The following is a 22,761-nucleotide window of genomic DNA, read 5'->3' on the forward strand; positions in this document are numbered from 1 at the left end:
GGTGTGTAACATTTTTGTACTGCTTTGCAGTGATGAAGATGATCACGAGGCAAACCCCTCCACCCCTACAAATGGCCACACTCCCGAGCGCATCTTCATTGTCCTTCTAGCTATAGCAGATTAAGGTGTACTGCCTTTACTGCTGTAGTGACCAAAAGGAAACTTATCGGTATGGTTTCCATGGCTGCATTTGGTTCATTAGCCTCTGCACCAACCCCAAACCCACCACCACCACCACCTCCCCAAGGGCCTGCAGAGAGATATATGGGTGAGGATGTAAAGAGCGAGAAAGGAGAAGATGATGATAATGAAGTGGAGGAACTCGGCACTAGAAGCAGTCCCCAGGAGTCGTGGGTGTGGTGGTTGTTTTCCGTTTATGGGAACGTACCAAAAGCACGTGCAAACCTGGTGAAGTGTAATCAGTGCGAGGTGGTGCTGAGTCGCGGGAGACTTGGTTCGTACAGCTTTGGTACGAACCATGAAGCAACACCTCACTTCGTTCCACACTGTGGACATTCACAAGGTGGTGCCATGTGAAGAGCGTAATCGATTGAGTTCCTCCACAGCATCCTCCGTGTCCGATCCTCCCACCACAAGAGACATTCCTGTGGTGGAGCGCCTCCCTCCAGCTGCCTCACAAGCCATTTGCAATGCTGTTGACCCTTACCTTTCAAAGGTGACAATAGTGTGTAAGTATTGTGATGCAGTACTCTGCAGGGGGGAGAGTTTTCAAAGTGTTTTTGAGGCTATGGTCACAGAGCACCAGAAGATCTGCTCCTTACCTAAATAAAGGTCACACTATATCTTTCTCTGTTCACTTGGCCTTTCCTATCCCCATGGTTGGTGTCCCTTCTTTGCCCTCCTTTGGCCTCTTCTCCTAGTGTGTCATGTGCTGTGAAGCAATAAACGTGAAAACAACAATAATTACTGAAAAGGCTCTTTTCAGAGCCACCTTCCTCAATTTGAAGATAGAACTATGAAGTAACGGTCGTAGACCCCCGCAGAGTGGTGGAAAAGTTTGCGGACAGTTGTAGGGGAAAAAAGGGAGGGTGCAAGGGGAGCAAACACAATGAAGTGTACTCTGGGAGTAAGTGGTGGCTCTGAAAAGAGCCTTTCGGTGGTGTGTTGTGTGGTGCAAAAACTGTGGATTGGAGAAAACGGATTGTCAGATAGGTTAGTGTGAATTCAAAAGAGGTTGCAATGCATTTTGTACATTGCGAAGAAAAATCTGATTGCCAGCATATGTGAGGTGGACTCCATCTCTGCTGAAAGTGAAAGAGCTGCGAAACAAAATGTTTTCATTGTGGAAGCATGACATGCCAACATCTCTTAAAAAGGCACAAACAGCCTTATTCACATTGCGTCTCACTTTCTCCATTTGTGGACCAAAAGCAGAAGAACACAGCCATATTTGTCTTTGTGCAATAGGGGGAAAAAGTATTTGACAATTTGGAAACATGTCCATGAGCTTCACAAGCCCTTCCTTCATTGCAAATTGCAAAGAAATTCCAGAGACATGGCTTAAACTGTTTCTCCGCAATGAATGATAAGTATATCTGGAGGACGCTCTGTCAGTAAAGTAACACAGAGAGGTACCAGGTCCAGCCACCTCATGCCACGCACGCCATGCCAGTGCACTTCCACTTGAGGAAATCTGAGATCTGCAGATAAACTGCAGCTTTCTGCATGCACCTTCAACCAATGTACCCATGAGTCTCCCATAATCCAGATAATCTGTTTTCGAGCATGGAAAGCCATGGCTGTGTGGTCTCTTGTCAGGGAGAAGACGATCTTACTAAAGTGTGCCATTCAGAACACACCTACTGAACTTTATGGACCAATCCCTAGCTCGGCTCATTCTCATTTGCATGCGTCTCCACCCCTGAATCCCTGTTGGTGATATGTGCTGGCTGCAAAGTACTGCCATGTTCGCGGACATGTATAGGATCAGAGCGTGATGACGGTACTTTTTGGGGGGGGGGGGTTTGGCCAGATACCGTACAGACATCTGGTATTTTATTTATTTTTTGTATTTTTTGTCCTTGCTTTACTCCTACAACCATTACAGAACCTTCTCTAAAGCAAGCCTTACGTTCCAAAAGAACATCGCATTTCCCAAAGAAGATAGCGCAACACCATCTGCTTCAAAATAATCTGCATTGCTTGAAGCAATGTTACCGTGGCTTCAGAAAAACATACCAGCTCGTAACATGAATGCACGCATGCCACAATTGATGATACACCTCCCAATACTTTGATCTGGACAGAAACAGAATTGTTGTCCCATTTCACTCTAGGGAGTAAGCAGAAAAAATGACTTTCGTTGTTGGGAAGATGGTCATGAGTGCATCAACCAACTGTGCTAAATCTGCCAACAAAGTACGTGAACTCATGTATCCCAAATGGAAGCACGGTAGTGCAAAATTACCACATGAGTAGTGGTCATTGTACGCATGTCTCTACAAACTTGCAGAATTGCCGCAGCATTGGCATCAGTGTCAGCGCTCCACACCACCAACACTCCTCTCACATGGAAATGGTGTGCCACATGCCTACTCTCAGCATAGTGTTGTAAGACATGCACAAAAATGTCTCCAAGCACCAAAACCCTGACCCTCTCCACCTCTGCCTTCTTCAGTGTACGCACCGTCTTTCGACACAAAAGAGTAATATGAACATCTGATTGGCTGATGCTTACAGTCCCCTTTCCATGCTGGATTTGCTGTAGAAACCCGTATGTGACACGCCCTTCCTGCGGACAAGCGTTGCCTATGTGCGGCATGTAACTCTTACCCAGTCCTTCCACCCTTTCCACAGCTGTAGCAAGTCGAGTCCCTCATTGGACACAACTAAGCAGTCACACAACCACTCACCAATCACATTGAACATCGCTAATTCTAACTCCGTCATCAACATTGCGCACTTCAAAATTACTGTTGATGAATCTGAATGGAAGTCGCATATCATCGCAAAGCACCTACTTCACAAGCTACTGTGCAAGTATTGCGAATTTCTATGTACAGCTCCATGCATACGCACATGCATGAGTATATAATACAGGTATGTATATTGTAATCAGAGAACATGTGCAACCCTTATGATTTAATTTAGAAAATTAATGCTGCTAAATGTGCATAGGCAATACATACCAACGCTCCCCCTTTTAAGTGCAAGATGTCCGATTTATCATTGACAAACCGCACAACTGCTTACTGTCTTCCGCATAACCTATACATACGTTGCAAGCATGCATATTTAGGGTGGAACTCAATTTTGAATGTGAAAATGTTGGAGTTGTGTACTGTGTACGGGCTACAGTAATGGTACTTGCAATGTAATCGTATGAGAAAAGTAAGCACTCCCGATTGCTGTGGTAACATCTCCCTCTGAGGGTCTCCCGATTTCTCGGCATTGTGCTTTGAATTTGCAAGTAGAAAATGTTTCCCCATCTACTACTGTGCCCTATCGCTTGCAAACCTCTCTCCTATACATAGTACACTGTGTATAAAACAAGGCATTTCCATGAACTTAAAATTATTAGCAATTTTGAAGGACTTTCAAGTATCATATTGCAAATACCATGCAAAGACTGCACAGAGTGAAGTGAAATGCACACATACACTGGGTTGAATTATGAAAGTAGAATGCTGTGACGAAAGAAGCACAATTAATGTGTGCAGTATCATCACTGCTGTAAACAAACAAAGTAATTGGTTTTGTTTTTTTGCACCGCAGTGAAGACTACTCTCCTGAGAATCAACAACATCTACACTGCAGACGACATATCCGAAGAAACCTGGTTATTTTGCAAATAAAAGTAAGTACAGTACTACCTTTATATTGTAACTACTCCTCAAAGAGGCTGTGTGGGTTATTTGTTTATTTTGGTGCCAAACCAAACATTGATTTCTAAACCATTCTACCTAAAAATATCCATTTATTGAACAAAGAATAACAGGCAGAATGGCTCACAAATCCCTGTGTGTTTGGAAGTCAAATAACATACGTAATCCTTAGAAGGTTAGATTTAGAAAAGAAGTTGCTGTTGCAAGTTTATGGCATTTCGTTTATTAATAATGGTTTTTGTCAAAAGTAGCCCACTTTGTACTCTCATCTGAAGCACATTGTAGTAGTATACAAACAATAAAGTAGCCTTACCAAATCATTGCAAGAGTCCAATGCACATCGACACACCATGACAAAGAGCTTCCCCATCAGACTCATGCACACATGCACACAGCGCACAGACATTGGACAACAGACCAAAGTATACTTTTTTTTTTCAACAGACACCAAAGAATGCCTAACAAAAAGCAACTCCATAGAAAGGAACGCAAAAGTAGAGCAAATAAAAATAAAAGTGCCCAATGTAAGCATCCACCTGTTGTAGAGTTTGTAGACAATGTTGGAACAAACCAGCTAATGCAGTTGATTAGCAAAACAAAGGAAGTCAACTACCGAAACTTTACCTCCTCCATCAAAATGTGTCACAAAACACAAACATTTTGTCCAAAAACGACTACCAGTACAGCTAACAATGCTACTAATAATCCTGATAGTGTAACAAGAACACATAGTAAAAAAAGTATTTTATCAAAAATGTTTCATCACAGAGTCTTTCAGAATCTACTAAGAAGAGGACCGAAATTATCCTCACCCCTTAAAACCTACCGTAGAAAGTTAATCCTAAAAGCTCTCGTGGACAGTGCAATCCTTCTCAAAAGAAAGTTGGTTATATTAGTGTTAAATAGGATGAAAGCACTAACAAAACTAAGTACTAAACTACAAAAGAAACTCAGCAATAAACGGAATGTGAACCAAAATAATGTCTTACATTTTTGTGGTGGTGTATGGAGTCACACAACAACCACAGAACCATATTTTAATGAAGAAGCATACAAACAAAATCAAACAAACACAATTGCCATCCGTAGCAGTGGACTAGGGTATGAGAAAATCAATACTATCAACATGGAAAAAGAAACACTGCTTACAAATGTATTCCCTGAAAACTCAGAATTACCTCTCGATTCAGCAGAACCACACCGTCCAGTATACAAATGGCCGTGCACATCAATGTGTACCATTCCAAACAAAGCGTTCAAATCTTTAGCTCAGTTCCTCAATCAGTATGTAAAAGGTAAAGAGAAAAGTAAAATGAAAGTGCTGCAAAATATGGATATTTGTCCAGTGCGGAAATACACAGGACTAAAAGGACATTCATTAGCCTGCATTTCTGGGCCTATTTGCAAAAGCACCTTCCATGATATCAAAAGGATATCAATACATCATTCCAATGTAAGAACTAGTGTTTAAAATATACTATGCAAAAAGTCCAGCTTCAGAATTAGGCAACTTAAATGCCACTCTTCTGCATGGTACACCCAAATACTTACAAGAAGAAATTGACCGTATTCAGAGAAAGTATTTTGGAAGTGAGAGCCACTTACAAAATGCAACAGTTTTAGAACATAGTAGCAACAATTCTGCACATAGCAACCTTCTATTACACACATACAGAAAAGAAATAGTAAAATTTAAAAGGTCATAGGCTGAAGTACCAAACCATGTGTGTGTGTGTGTTGCCGCAGAAAGTTTTACAAAAGGAACACAAAAAATGTGGACATAGCATACAAAATAGAAGACAATGAAGATTCTAAATTGTTTGAATTAGCTCTCTACCTTTTAGCAGAAAACAAATATGAACTAACTGAACGCCTAATATGTTGCACTTACTGTACCACAAAATTAGACAACAACCACACTCCTTCACGTGCTATTACAAATAATTTGGAATTGTTTCCATTACCAAAAATCCTGCAACAGCTCAATTTGCATGAGAGCATAATAATTCAAACAGTTCACCCATTTCAAGCAATTATATGCCTTCATCCAAAAACAGCAAAATTACATTCCTCTGAATTGGTGAAAGGCATTTGTGGCAAAGTAGTTTATTTACCATTAGATCTAACGGAAAATGTACACACTCTAGGAGTGGAACGTTCAATAGAGCATTCTTTAATAGTCTTGGTAAATGGAGTACCAACAAAGGATAAAAAAATTTGCCAACAATTAGTGGAGTTACACAAAGTTAGACAATCATTGCAATATCTAAAACACAATAATGAGTACTACAAGGAAATAAATATTGATGAAAGCTTAAGGGAAACAACTGAAATAATTCAAGATCCATCAGAAACTGGACAATTCAAACTTCTGGATCCTGCTACAGTATCAACCCTTTTGGACCATTACACAATTCATCCGTTGCATTCCAATGAAAGCATAGATGATGCACTAGAAACTTCCCAAATGAGACAAACCAGAGGGTCACCAATGAGTATATGGGAAAAAAGTATAGAAGCATGTGCTTTTCCACTGCTATTTCCTACTGGCAAAGGTGGAAGATTCGATGATAGACCCACCCAGATTGGGGCATCAGAATACCGTTCATTACGAATGTATTCTCAAGATCCCAGATTTAGACAAAATGTGGAATACATATTCCACCTACTCTATGAAAGTGAATTAGCAACACTATGTTACAGGGTTGCACACATTCTTAAATCTGGTGCCCAGTTTCAAAATATGTCAGCTATGCAGTTAATACAAAAAGTACAGGAAAAAGATGAGGTTTTACATTCAAGTATAACAAATTTGTTTGCAAACATGCGTGGTACAAAGGAATACTGGTTCCGACCGCACTGAGACATGCGTTGTATGAACAGAAACCTTGGACCACCGACTTGGTTTGTTACGCTAAGTTGTGTCGAATACGCATGGGAAGATTTACATGAGTTCCTACGCATAGCAAACAGCAACAAAAATAACATAGGTATATTAACACCTGGAGAACTTTGCTCTCTAGATCCAGTTAATGTCTCAAGATATTTCCACCATCGTTTCATTGCAATGCTACACTTTATTTGCAATAAAACTGTTCCTCCCTTTGGAGAAGTGCAACTCTTCTTTTGGAGAAAAGAATATCAAGCGAGAGGAGCACCACATATTCACATGCTGTTATGGATCAAAGGTGCACCGAAATTTGGGCACGACAGTGATAGCACTGTTTTGCAGTTTATCCAAAAATATGTCACATGTGAAATCCCTTCACAACAGACACATAGTGAGCTGCATGGGCAGATTTTACAATTTCAAAGACACAAATTTGGCAAAAATTGTCACCGCAAATACAAAAACAAAGGTAAATACTACACCAAATGCCACTTTGGTTTCGCTAGACCAGTTACAGAAACAGGTGAAGTAAACACCTTCATGTCTTCAGTTCGACATGGTGTTAAAGGTAAATCATCTAAGAACATGTATTACATAAAAAGAAGGGAAGAATCAAAATATATCAATGATTACAATGCAATCATTGCCCTCTTATGGAATTGAAACATAGATTTGCAGTACATTGCAGACAATTCAACTGCTGTTACACGATATGTTACAGCCTACTTAACAAAAGCAGAAAAAACAGAGCTTCAAGACCTCTGGGATGACCTAGCATCAGACAAAACATTATCACAGAAATTGTACAGCCTAGGCATAAAAATGCTCTCTCATAGAGAATGTGGCGCCTATGAAGCAGCAGATCGTTTAACCGGTACTGCTTTGTATGGAAAATCAGACAACGTAGTATGGCTCAGTCTTGGTCCTGCAAAATCTAGAAAAAGAGTGCTAAAATCATTTGAGGACATAGAAACGATTGCCAGAAATTATCCCAACAGCCAAGACATTCTAAAAAACAATTTACTGGACACATACTATCCGAACAGGAGTAGCACTCTGGAAAGCATGTATCAATACCAAATAGCTCAAAACTTTGCATAGAAAAATATTGTAAAACCCGATGAAAGCAAACGTAGATATAGAGTGACCGATTGTGAAGGGAGCTTAGTTAAACATACCAAACGAAGCTTAATTAATCATGTGAAATTGTCATTAACTCCTCAACAGAAAGAACTGTATTGCATATCTCTGTTACAACTTTTCAAACCATGGAGAAAAGAGGAAGACATACTAGATAACTATGACTGCTATGAAGATGCTTTCAAAGCAAATGAAAGCGCTACCACCGATGTGAACTTTACCCAGTACAAAACAATGTTACACAATGAGCAGCAACAGGAAGAAGAACTTCAGGCCCAACTAGATAAGGACTCTTCCGACAGTAGTCAACCTTCTGTAACAGGAAGTTAAGAACCACTAGGACAACCACTAATAGCAAATGAGGCTGAAGTAGCTATGGCAGAAGTAGAAAACACCATGTATCAGTATCAAGAAGATACAGAAGAGTTAACTGTACAACAAGAAAAACTTAACACCAATCAGCGTTTTAAAGACGTAAAAAACCAAATTGTACATGGTGTACAACACGAAAATAAATAATGTACCTGCCAAAATCACAAACCTATACTGCTGTACGTCAGTGGTGAAGCTGGATCAGGGAAAACATTCTTAATCAAAATCATCAGCAAGTTCCTTCAACAATTGACAAACAACAAACTGTCAGCTGTTGTAACGGCCCCCACAGGTTTAGCTGCCTACAACATAGGCGGTGTCACTTAAAACCGATTACTACTGCTTCCAGTAGAGCATCAAAATAAATTAGACTACTACAAACTTTCTGCAGAAGCTGCAATGGACTTACGTAGAGTATTGAAACAAATGAAAATGCTTCTAATAGATGAAGTGAGCATGGTCTCCAACCTAATGTTGAATTTGATTCATCTCAGATTGCAAGAAGTACTTAAAAGTAACAAAGAAGAACTCTGTGCAGGGAAACACATTATCGTTTTTGGAGATCTTCTACAATTGACACCAGTGAAAGGTGAACCGATTTTTAAAACCTTAGGCCACAAACTCTGCCGGAAAACTGTTGGTAGCATAGGTAATGTTAACCTTTGGAAACATTTCCAATATAGAGAATTAACTGAGAACATGCGGCAATCTGCAGATCTCACTTATGCCAACATCTTAAAAAGTATTGGAGTTGGTGTGTTATCGCAAGAAGCACAAGTTGTATTGAAAAACCGGCATAAACATGCACTTTATGGTGACAATGCATGTGCAACTGATGTTACAGAACAAATAGCGCACAAAAATGTCAATTGTATGGCCTTAATGCCAACTCTTGCGAGCTGTTTCAAATTCAATGAAACAATGTTAAATAAAGAAATGCAACCAATACTGGAAATTAGCGCCACAGACAAACTAGACGTACATGGTAAAACAGTACCCATGTGTGAGCAAGCTACAACAAGACTAAATAGTTTAGAAAATTCAATCTCCAACACAGCTGGGTTGGAAAAAATATTGAAATTATCCTTAAATTGTAGAGTAATGCTTAAACGTAACCTTGACTTAGAACAAGGGCTACTTATTGGAGCACTGGGCACAGTTGTTGGCTTTCTATCATACCCACGTGTTAGCAACATTCAGTTTGTCAATATTCGCTTTTATAAAGTTTTCAGAAGTGAAAAGGATAGGGCGCTGAATTGCTTGATTCCTTCTATTCAAAGACATTTATGTACGTAGAGAGCAATTTTCTCGAACTCTTGCATAGGCAGTTACCATTCATAAATCCTAAGGTCTTACCCTAGACAAAGCATTGATAGATATAGGAAACACAGTCTTTAAGGAAGGCATGAGCTACGTAGCATTATCACGCTTACGTACACTTGACGGTCTATTGCTAATGAACTTTGATGCAAGTAAAGTCAATGCTGATATTCCTTGCATTCTACAATACAATAGATTGCGTTCACTGTACACCCCTCATCTGAAACAATACCCTGTTCCAGATAAAGAAAAACATGGTAAAAGAAAACTAAATGAAACAGAAATGCAACACAATCCAACAGCAAATGCCGGAAAGAAAAGAAAAGAAGCTGATGTTTCATCAATTACCACAAACATAGAAGAACCTATTAGGGAATGTAAACCGGGACGTCGGCAAAGAAGCAACAGAAAATCCGAAAAAATGCACTCATATACAGAACTTGCTGGACCATTCAAATTTGCAAATGAAAGTGGGGTAAGTTGCTATGCAAATGTGGCAATAATTATTCTATTTCAATTGCCACCAATTGTTAACAATATTTACCTGCACAGTACAGACCAATTGTGTTTGCAAATGTTAGTGCTGCATAGAAATGCAACAAGCAATCCTGACAACACATACAGTGTTCATGGAGGAAGGCAAGAATTGGACGACTGTGCTGGAATGGTGAGATTCACTATGAACTCACAAGAAGATCCACAAGAATTTCTAATGTACTTACTATTAGTATTTCCAGATTTCGTACATGTGGAAACATACATGCACTCTCTGTAGCAAAGTGATACAGGAATAAATCCCAAATGAGCGATTTGTGTATGTTTCCATACCAAATTGTGAGAGCATTCCATTTCAGCAACTTGTACAAAATGCAAACCATGGCAGATTATGTACTATTTGCAAATCAGACAATCGCTCCACCTTACTGATACAATCACAAAGTGCCTACATAATACTTATGCTTCTACGTTATCATGCAGATGGCGCCAAAAACAACTGCAAACTGACTGGATTCACACACGGTCAAGTGTCACTTGGAAAGAGATCCTTTACAACAGTAGGTATAATATATCATGCAGGAGCTACAACCAATGCAGGTCACTACACTGCATACATTAAAAAGAATTGTGGATGGTTCGAATGTAATGATAGTGCCATTACTCTAAAGCAGAGATTGCCAACTAATCTTACAAATGCGTATTTAATGTTCTTAAAGCCAAAATTTATGAAATAATGTGTACTTCAAGATAAGATTAAAAAAAAAAAATATGTGAAAGACTACAAACAGTTAGAATACGCCAACAGGTATCTAACTACCCAAGAGGATGTAAGAATGACACAAATAAATTAATATTACAGATCATTGGGAACAAATGCACAGGTAGAATACGCCTACAGGTATTTAACTGTTGTTAAAAATTGGCAGGAAGGCAACAAACATAACATTAATGGGAACGATGAAGGAAAAAGGATATAACAACGACACAAATGAATGAATATCACAAAGCTGTAGGAACAAATGCACAGTTAGACTACGCCTACAGGTATCTAACTGTTGGTAAAAATCAGCAGGAAGGCAACAAACATAACATCAATCAGAAAGATGAAGGAAACACTCAATGAAACAAGGAAGTAGTTAGTTCCATAGTAAATGAAGGTTTTTTTTAATCCGACAAGGATTTTTTTCCCCAGACCCAAGGATTAGAAAAGCAAACACAGAAACTGAGCGCAATGCACAGTACACTGGTTTGTAAACTAAATATGAGGGTAAAAAAAAAGGTAAACTGTCTATTAAGCAATGTAGTACATTTTCAAAAAATGCAAAGATAAAATACCTGTTTCTTTTATCACAGAAATGGAAAAAGGGATACTTCTGCCAAGTACGATAACCATTTAAAAATTGTATGTGGATTCTGATCAAAGTAAGGAGTAAGTATATTGGCAGTCATTTTGTACACATGCAAATCTACACGTCTAATCTATGGTACTAATATGCTGCAGTGCCTGTAGGCTGGCCCTTGCATCTTCGGTGTGTAACCTACCATCTACGCCTTACGACCAAGGTACAAGGAGTATAGGTTCTAGCCACAACCATCGCTGCATATCAAAACCATGGTCCTTGTAAATTAGCTACTTATAAATTTACTTTTTGGACCATCGTTAGCCATGCAGTCAAGACACTAGGGCGTCCACACAACTAGCGCATTACACCACACCCATATTCACTTGTAACTCCACTGCTTATGACTTCAGTCTTGGGTGCATGGCCTTTGGGCAAGCAGTCAAGAGTCTGGGTCCTGGCTAGAAACACCACAGCATATCAGAACCATTGTGCCTTGTCATTTTACTATGTACAAACTGGGTTTTGGGAGCAGGGCCTTTGGCCATGCTCCCAAAACGCTACGCCCTCCCCACAACCTTCTTAATGATGTTGCATAGTACAAGTGTAGCAATATCTGTGATATGGTGCAGTAGTTTGTAGCCACAGGCTACAGAGGTGAGTTTGAGGCCATAGCATTATGAATGTATGGGTATAGAGTATTTAAAATGCATAGTTACTTACAACTGCAGTGCTTATTACTTTGTTCAAATACTCTGCATCCTGGCTACTACTACCACACCATATGACATCCATTGTGGCATATAAGAACACTACGAACAAATGTACTTTTGGGGGCATGGCCTTTGGCCATGCACCCATGATTGCAGCCTCTCCCCACAGCCGCCAGATTGATGCACTACCACACCATATTGTACCCATTGTGCCTTGTAAGTACATATAACTGTGCTGTCATGACTGCAGACTATCCCCACAACCCCCGCAGTTATGTGTGGTAGTGGGTTTTTTTTTATAGGTGTGGTATCCTTCAGTGCTTCTGGCCAGAGGCTTCACTCCTAGCTGTACGTCCATAGATCTTACATAGGATGGGTGTGCAGTTCCACGTCTAGTACTTATAACTTTGTTCTTGGGTGCATGGCCTCTGGCCATGCACCCAAGACTGCACGCACTCCCCACAACTTGCCAATCGAAACGCAATACTACGGGTGTATCCATGGGTGTGACTTGCTGCGGTGGTTGTGGCCAGGGCCTACAGTCTTGGAAGTAAGGCCTTCGGCCTTCAGCCTACGGCCATGCATCCAAGACGGTAGGCCCTGGCCACAACCACTGTAGCATGTGACACCCATGGCGGCGTACTAATGAATATAATAATAGCCATCGGGAAAAGTAATGCAATCACGGCATGTTGTCAATTTCAATGTTGACTACCACTACGCGTGTGCTTTCAACAGTTAGAAGTTTCCTGTCCACTGCATGGACTGAAGTGCTATCGTTATTACACCCCTCATTTTCTGTGCGTACAAGTTGTCCATGGAAAGTACACCATGAAGACCGACCCCCAGAACAAATGCATTGATCACTCATGTCTTACTGTCTGAACCTTTCCCGACGGTCTGGGACACAGCAAAAGAGTTTTATAAATAGAGCATATGTACGCTGTTTGTTGCTCTGCTTTCGGCGGATCCAAGATGTCGGGCGCATCCAAACAATCTGACGCAGAACACGTCTCGCAGCAGCCAATGGGCAGAGATGTCGTGTGTCCACAGTCATGACGCCAGCACCTTAGCCAATCGGTATCTTATCCGTGGACCGAACAGGGAAGTGTGACCGCGAAGCGGACATAGATATCACTCATTTTTCCAGACCTACTTTTTGATAATTTTCAAGAAAAGTACTGCACGGAAGGTCCCCAAATTTGCAAAAGCACGCTTTCTGGACCAAGCCCCTCTACCTGCTGCAGATTTGTTGAAAATCCATCCAGCGGTTTGAACTGTAGCCGTGCGCAAAGTTTTTCCCCCATTCAGTCTATGGGAAAAAAAGACGCTTTGGGACCCCCCTATATCTTCACCCCCCCCCCCTGAATCAAACCTCACTAAAGTTTGCAAAAAAAAATCAGTGTGGGCCATATATTTTTTTGCAAAGTTTGGTGAGGATTCGTCCATGGGGGGGTGAAGTTATAAGCCGCCCAAAAAGTGCTCTTCCTATGGAAACAGCAACTTAACCATAACTACACAGCCACTACAGTGGCTGTGTAGCTGTGTAATATATATGGACGAATCCTCGCCAAACTTTGCAGAAAAAGTATATGTCCCACACTGATTTTTTTTGCAAACTTTAGTGAGGTTTGGTTCGGGGGGTGAAGTTATAGGGGGCGTCCCAACATTTCTTTTTCCTATAGACATAATGGGAAAAATCTTTGTGCACGCCTACAGCTCCAACCGCTGGATGGATTTCCACCAAATTTGCGGCAGGAGCGGTGGCTTAGTCCCGAAAGTGTGCTTTTGTTAATTTGGTGTAAATCCGTCCAGTAGTTTTTTTTTTTAAATGGCCAAAACATAAGGCAAAAAAATGTGTGATATCTATGTCCGCTCTGCGGACACACTTCCCTGTTCGCTCTGCGGACAGGACACCAATTTGCTAGTCGGCTTGCGTCATGTTTGCGCGGGCATGCAACATGTTCGCCGATTGGCTGGGGTGAGGCGTGAGGCGCATCACATTGTTTCATTGCCCCCGCCATCTTGGATCCGCCGACAGCGCGGCGGCAAACAGAGGCAATTTTGGGGAGTGTGTTGGTGTGCAGGACTGCTTGGGGAGGGTTGAGGAGTATTAGATGGGTCAAATACTGTATTTGTTTAGGTGGCAGGTGCCCTTGATGTGTTCCCCATGCCCGCGGTTGAAGCGGCTGTCCGCGGACATAATAAATGCACTACTAGCTATTTTACTATGTATGATGTTGGTTTTGGGTTGTTAGTACAGCATTGTTTACAATTATTATGATCTATAAGCAGCCCACATAACACAGTCAAAATGTTTGGTATTATAGGTGTGTTATGCTGCAGTAGTTGTGGCTAGGGCTTAGAGTCTTGGGTGCCTGGCCTGGCCATGCACCCAAGACTCTAAGCCCTGGCCACAACCACCGCTGCATAACACACCATAGAATCAAACACCCATCAAATATCCACAACCCAAAAACGTGTGTACTGTTTCATTTGTAGAGTTTATTTATTGGATACTTACTGATTGAGTTTTTTGTGGTTGTATGCAGTTTTTTGATGACATGGGTAACTGGACCAGACATACTTTTTCGATCTCTGTGATAAAAGAAAAGATCATATGTTAGAGCAGGTAGTTCATAATGAGTTATTGCATTGCATAATAGACATTTCTGTATTTTTGTTGACCCTCATAATTAGTACTTTACAAGTACTATAGTTCAAACCAGTGTACTGCGCAATTTGCTCAGTTTCTGTGTTTGTTTTCTAAATCATTGGGTCTGTGGGAAAAAAAACCATGTTGGATTAAAAAAGAAAAAACTTCTATGGTGTGGTACAATACATTTCTTTCATTGTTTTACTGTTTATTTCTTGTTTCTTGCTAATTGTCTACCTTTGGCTTGTTGTAGATTTGTGGGGCAATTAGATACCTGGCGTATTCTAATTGTTTATTTTTACTTTTATGCTATTCATCTATATGGTGGGTTGTTGCAGATTTTTTGGGGCTGTTAGGTACCTGTTGGCGCATTCAAACTGTATATTTCTTGTTTGATTTTAGTAGTATTTATTTATTTGTTTGCTTGTTGCAGATTTTTGGGGCAGTTAGATATCTGTTGGCATATTCTAACTGTATATTACTTGTTTGATTTTAATGTTATTTATTTATGTGTTTGCTTTTTGCAGAACCTTGGGGCAGTTAGATCTACGTTGGTGTACTCTAACTGTGCACAGTTTTGAAATTGAAGTTTTGCTTATGTTCATACACAGATTACGTATTAAATTTTGGTTTTAAGAATATTAAGTAGGCTTTTTTATAATATTTTCTGGCTATCTCTGCTTTAGAGTAATGGTACTATCATTACATTCGAACCATCCACAATTCTTATTCATATATGCAGTGTAGTGACCTGCATTGGTTGTGGCTCCTGCGTGGTCGATTATACCCATGGTTGTGAAGGTTTTCTTACCATGTGATACTTGACCATGTGTGAATCCAGTCAGTTTACAGTTGTTTTTGGTACCAAGCATTACTATTACATATTTACTATGTGTCTGTATTTGTAAGGTGGAGCGATTATCTGAATTGCAGGTAGTACATCATCTGCCATGGTTTGTATTTTGTACAAGTTGCTGAAATGGAATGGATCCACAGTTAGGTATGGATACATACACAAAGCGTCCATTAGGGACTTCTTCCTGTGCCACATGGTTGCAGAGAGTGCATGTACGTTTCCAAATGTATGAAATCTGAAAGATTTCATTTATAGGTATGTTTTTGTTTTCTAGTACTTGTAGTAAGTACATTAGAAATTCTTGTGGATCTTCTTGTGAGTTTATAGTGAATTTGAAATTCCAGCACAGTAGTCCAATTCTTGTCTTATTCCATGAACACTGTAAGTGTTGTCAGGATTGTTGGTTGCATTTCTATGAAGGACTAACATTTGCAAACACAATTGGTCTGTACTGTGTAAGTAAATGTTCTCAATAATTGGTGGCAATTGGAATCAAATTTTTATTGCTACATTTGCCTAACAATTTACAGCAGTTATATTTGAAAATTTGAATGGACCTGACAGTTCTGTGTCGAAGTCATTTGTTTGGAGTGTGTGTTGCTTCTTTGAAGAAGTAGTTGAGTTACTTTGACCAGTAGATTCTTCTTTGGTTGTGGTACGTGATGAAGTATTAGTTTCTTTTTTTTCTCTGGAAGAATTGTAGTAATATCCTGTATCGTTTCAGTTTGAAGTAGTTTTCTTTTACAACGTTTTGCTTTTTGTGGAAAAGGATAGGTTTTTAGATGGGGGTGTGGAGTGAACGCAGCCTATTGTATTCTAGAATGCAAGGAATATCTACATTTTTAGTTTACTTGCATCAAAGTTGATTAGAAATAGCCCGTCAAGTGTACGTAAATGTGATAGTACTACATGGCTTATGCCTTCTTTAAAGACTGTGCTACCAATATATATTAATGCTTTATCTAGGGTAAGACCTTGTGATTTGAGAATGGTAACTGCATATTCTAGAATTAGTGAAAATCGTTCTCTGCGTACATACATGGCTTTGAAAAGAAGGAAGCGGGCTGTTGAGCGTCCTATCCTTTTAACTTCTGATAGTTTGTCAAAGAGAATATTGACAAATTGAATGTTGTTGTCACACGGGTATGTTTGAAAGCCAACAACTGTACCAAGTGCTCCATTAACTAGTCCTTGCTCCACATCAAGGTTACGTTTAAGCATTACTCTACAGTTTAAAGATAATTTAAATATTTTCTACAAACCAGCTGTGTTGGAGATAGAGTTTTCTAGGGTATTTAGTCGTGTTGTGGCTTGTTGACACATGGGTAGTGTCATACAATGTACGTCCAGTTTATCTGTGGAGCAAATTTCAATTATTGGTTGCATTTCTTTTTTCAACATTGTTTCATTGAATATGGAACAGCTTGCAAGAGTTGGCATCAAGGACATACAATTGACATTTTTGTGTGCTAATTGTTGCATGACATCAGTAGCACATGAGTTATGACCATAGAGTGTATGGATGTGCCTGGTTTTTAATATTGATTGTGCTTCTTGAGATAGTACACCAACTCTAATACTTTTTAAAATGTTGGCGCATGTGAGGTCTGCAGACTGGCGCATGTTTTCTGTTAATTCTCTTATTGGAAATGTTGCCAAAGGTTGATATTTCCTATGCTGCCAAGAGTTTTCCGAGACAGTTTGTGCCCTAAGGTTTTAAAAATAGGTTCAGCTTTCACTGGTGTCATTGAAGAAGGTCTCCGAAAACAATAATGTGTTTTCCTCCAAAGAGCTGGTCGTAGTCTGGTTTGAGGACCTCTTGTAATCTGAGGTGAATGAAAGCCAACATTAGGTTGGAGACCATGCTCACCCTATCTATTAGCAGCATTTTCATTTGTTTGAAAACTCTGCTTAGTTCCATTGCAGCTTCTGTGGAAGGTTTGTAGTAGTTTAATTTATTTTGGTGTTCTACTGGAAGGAGTAGTAATCAGTGTGAAGTGACACCGCCTACGTTGTAGGCAGCTAAACCTGGGGGGGCAGTTACAGCAGCTGACAGTTTGTTTGTCAATTGTTGAAGGAACTTGCTGATGATTTTGATTAAGAATGTTTTGTCTGAACCAGCTTCACCACTCACGTATAGTAGGTACAGTTTTTATTTTCATGTTCCACACCATGTTCAATTTGTTTTGTTATTTCCTGTAAAATGCTATCCTGCTCATTGTTCAGTTGTGATTTCAGTACAGCAAAGTCTTCTGTAGCCTGTTCATACTGACACATGGTGTGTTCTACTTTTGCTATTTGTGGCTGTCCAAGTGGTTCTTGGCTTCCTGTTACAGAAACCATGTATCTCTACCACGTAGGCCAAAACTTCACATACAAAAATAATGTTAAATCAGATGAAAAGAAAGGTAGATAACGAGTGGTAAATTGTGAAGGTAGCTTAGTGAAACTTACCAAGCACAGCTTAATGAATCATATCAAATTGTCATTAAAAGCTCCTCAACATAAAGAACTGTATTACATGTCCCTGCTACAACTTTTTAAATCATGGAGAAAAGAAGAAGAGTTACTGGATACATATGACTCCTATGAAGATGCTTTCAAAGCAAATGAAAGCACTATAACAGATGTAAACTTTACACAGTACCAAACAATATCGCATAATGAACAGCAACACGAAGAAGAACTCCAAGCCCATCTACAAGTGGACACTCCTGACAGTAGTCAACCTCCCAGATTTCTAGATTTAGCAGGACCAAGACTTAGCCATATTATATTGTCAGATTTTCCATACAAGGCAGTACCGGTTAAACAATCTGCAGCTTCATAGATGCCCCATTCTCTATGAGAGAGCATGTTTATGCCTAAGCTGTACAATTTCTGTGATAGTGTTTTGTCAGATGATGTGTCATCCCAGAGGTCCTGAAGTTCTGTTTTCTCTGCTTTGGTTAAGTAGACTGTGACATATTGTGCAACTGCAGTGGAATTGTCTGCAATGCACTGCACATCCATGTTTGCCTTTCATAGGAGGGCAATGATTGCATTGTAATCATTGATGTATTTTGATTCTTCTGTTCTTTTTATGTAATATGTGTTCTTAGGTGATTTACCTTTGACACTATGTCTGACTGAAGACATGAAGTTGTTTGCTTGACCTGTCGTTGAAACTGGTGTAGGGAAACCAAAGCGGCATTTGTTGTAGTATTTCCCTTTTTTATATTTGCGACGTCAATCTTCCCCACATTTGTGTCTTTGAAATTGTAAAATGTGTGCATGAAGGTCACTATGTGTTGTTTGTGAAGGGATTTCACAAGTGACATATTTTTGGATGAACTGCAAAACAGTGGCATCACTGTCCTGACCAAATTTAGGAGCATCTTTAATCCATAATAGCATGTGCATGTGTCGTGCTCCTCTGGCTTGGTATTCTTTTCTCCAAAAGAATGTTGAACTTCTCCAAGGGGAGGAACAGTCTTAATACAAATAAATTGTAGCATAGCAATGAAGCGAGTATGGAATTATCGTGATACATTTACAGGATCTAGAGAGCAGAGTTCTCCAGGTGTTTTTATATCTATGTTTGTTTTATTTGTGTTTGCTATGCATAGGAAATCGTGTAAATCTTCCCATGCATATTCTGCACAAATTAATGTTTCAAACCAGGTGGGTGGGCCAAGGTTTCTTATCATAAAGTGCACATCTCTGTGACATTGGAACCAGTATTTTCTTGTACCATGCATGTTTGCTAAAACATTTGTAATACTTGAATGTAAAACCTCATTTTTTTCTTGCACTTTTTGTAATAATTGCATAGCTGACATATTTTGAAAATGGATACCTGATTTTAATGTGTGTGTATCTCCGTAGCATGGAGTTGCTACTTCACTTTCAAAGAGAAGGTGGAATATGTATTCCACATTTTGTCTGAATCTGGGGTTGTTAGAATACATTCGTAGAGAGCGATATTCTGATGCTGTTATCTGTGTAGGTCTATCATCGTACCTTTCTCCTTTTCCAGTAGGAAAGAGAAGCCGAAAGGCCTGTGCTTCTAGGATTGGAGATCCTTTGGCTTGTCGCATTTGGTACATTTCAAGTGCATCATCTATAGTGTCTTTAGAGTGTGAAGGATGAATTGTATAATGGTCTAAAATATTGGATTCTGTAGTAGGTTTTAGAAGTTCAAATTGACCAGTTTCTGGTGACTCTTGAATTAGTTGAATGGTTTCTCTCAGGTTTTCTTCAATATTAATTTCTTTGTAGTATTCATTGCTGTTTTTTAGATATTGCAGGGCTTGTGTAACTTTATGTAAATCCGCGAGTTGTTGCCACATTTTTTTGTCTTTTGTAGGTACGCCTTTTACTAAGCAATTAAATATTGATCTATTGGCCGTTGCACTCCTAGAGTGTGTGCATTTACTGTGAGATCTAATGGTAAATAAACTGCTTTGCCACAAATGCCTTTGACTAATTCAGAGGGAGGTAACTTTTCTGTTTTTGGTTGGAGGTGTATTATTGCTTGAAATGGGTGCACTGTTTGAATTATGATGCTCTTATATACATTTAGTTGTTGCAGGGGTTTTGGTAGTGGGAATAATTCCAAGTTATTTGTGATACGGTAGAGAGCTAATTGGAACCATTTCGAATCTTCATTGTCTTCTATTTTTTACGTTATGTCTATTGTTTTTGTGGTACTTTTATAAGAAGTCCTGCACAAAACACACACACATGGTTTGGTACTCCAGTGGAGGTACTTTTAAACTTTAGTATTTCTTTTTTGTATTTGTTTAATAGAAGGTTGCTATTTGTACAGTAGTTGCTAGTTTGTTGTACATCTATTTCATTTTGTAAGTGTCTGTCAATTCCAAAATATTTTCTCTGGATATGGTCTATTTCTTTGAGTAGTTGTTTGGCTGTACCATGTAGAAGATTGTTATTTAAGTTGGATAGTGCTAAGGCAGGACATTAAGCATAGTCGAGTTTTTGGACTAGATTTCTTATAGTTGAATGATGTGTTGATATCATTTTGATATGATGGAAGGTGCTTTTGCAAATAGGTCCTGAAATACAGGCTAATGAATGTCCCTGCAGTCCTGTGTATTTATGCACTGGACAGGCATCCATATTTTGTAGTAGTTTCATTTTGAATTTGTCTTTGCTTTTTACATACTGATTGAGGAACTGGCGTAAAGATTTGAACGTTTTTTTGGCAATGTTACATATTGATGTGCACGGCCATTTGTAGACTGGATGTTTTGGTTCAGTAGATTGGGGAAGTGATACTGAGTTTTCTGGGGATATTTTTGTGAGCAGAGTTTCTTGTTCCATAATGGAGTTATTACGTTTTTTCATACCCTCGTCCACTGGTATGTATGGCAATTGTGTTTGTTTGCTTTTGTTTATATGCTCCTTCATTAAAATATGTTTAAGAAGCTATTTTTGGTGATATTCCATTTTTTTAGAAGTCTTTTTTGTAGTTTAGTAGTTAGTTTCATTAGTGGTTTCATCCTGTTTAAAACTAAAATAAATAACTTCCTTTTGAGAAAGATTGCACTGTCTACGAGAGTTTCTAGGATTCATTTTCTACGGTAGGTTTTAAGGGTTGTGCATTATTTCTCTCCTGTTTTTAAAAGGTTCTGAAGGACTCTGTGGTGGAACATTTTGTGTAAAACATTTTTTTCGGGATGCTTACTTGCCACTACATCAAGATTTATAGGTCCAGTGTTAGCATTAGTGTTATCTGTAGTCTTGTTAATCACTTTCTGTTTGGTTTTACATTTTGATAGAGGAGGGAAAGTTTCTGTACTGGAAGCTTGTTTTGTTTCGCTTAATGACTGTATTAGCTGTTTTGTTTCAACTTTTTGTACAAAATCTGCTAGAGATGGATGCTTATTTTGGACGCTTTTATTTTGATTTTCTCTACTTCTGTGCTGTGCTTTCTACTGAGTTGCTTTTTGGTAGGCATTCTTTGGGGTCTGTTAGAGCAAAAAAAGAAAGTGTGTGTTGAGCTGTTGTGTAGTGTATGTTTGCTTTGTGCATGAGTGTCAGTGTATGATGGTAAGTATGATTGTGGAGGTGTGTCATTGTGCAATGGGCAGGTACGTCAAGTTGGGAAGGCTTTTCTTGTATGTGTGTGTTACTATACTGGGCTTCAGATGACAATATAAAGGATGTAGCTGGCAAGGGGAAGCACTAATAATACATCTAATGGTAAAGGGTGAATATATGTGTTTATTCTACAACTCTAAAATGCTAGTGTGTTTGAGTAACAGTTAGAACATTATGTTAGTTTTGTACTTACTTTTTTGTATGGAAAGAGTAGGTTTCGTCTAAATCCTTGTTCGTACTTCAGACGTGCTGATTTTCAGGAGAGTGGTGTTCACTGAAAGTGTAAAAGAAAGAGGATAGTGCATATGTGTGTTTATAGCACTTTTGTTAATGTAGACATTGTTTTGCACTTTTCTTTGCCTATGCGCATCCTGTATATTTTATTTAGAATCTGTTAGTTGAATGTTTTTCGAATGAGTATAATAGTAAACATTTAGAGCACACTTGTTTTTTTTTAATGTTATGTTAATGGATGTTAAGAGATAGAAGAAATAATCATATGCATTTTTTTCTTTTTTTACTGGGTAAATGGCAGTGATTGTACATAAAAGCACTCAATGTATGCCTTTGTGAAGGTGTGGGTAATAAAGCAGAAGGAGTTGATATAGAGGTAGTGGTGTTGTTTGATCTGGGAGCCTTTCTAATGATATTGTCTGTGTGTGTGTGCTTGAATGAAGATGTATGTACTCATCCTGGCTGAGTGTAATTTTATGTCAGTCTTTTTCATAATTATGCTGTTTTTTTTCACATCTTATAATATGAAACAATATTTTTTTAGATATGTGTGTGTGTGTAAACAAAAATTTGGAGAGTTGAAAGGTTTGCAAGTGACACTTCATCATAGCAGATGGGAGAAATGACAGTACGTTAATTTTACAGTTTATACAGGGTCAGTGGCATTTTTATTTATTTTGTTTTACATTTTAAAGCACTTACACAGCCTGTGGGCATCGAGGCGCTGATACAGGAATTTTTGTTTTTTAGTTGTGTAATTATTTTGTCTTAGTTGCATAATTATAATGTGTT

Source organism: Ambystoma mexicanum, chromosome 2p, assembly GCF_040938575.1.
Source record: "Ambystoma mexicanum isolate Mex_15411 chromosome 2p, UKY_AmexF1_1, whole genome shotgun sequence".
Lineage (NCBI taxonomy): Eukaryota > Metazoa > Chordata > Amphibia > Caudata > Ambystomatidae > Ambystoma > Ambystoma mexicanum.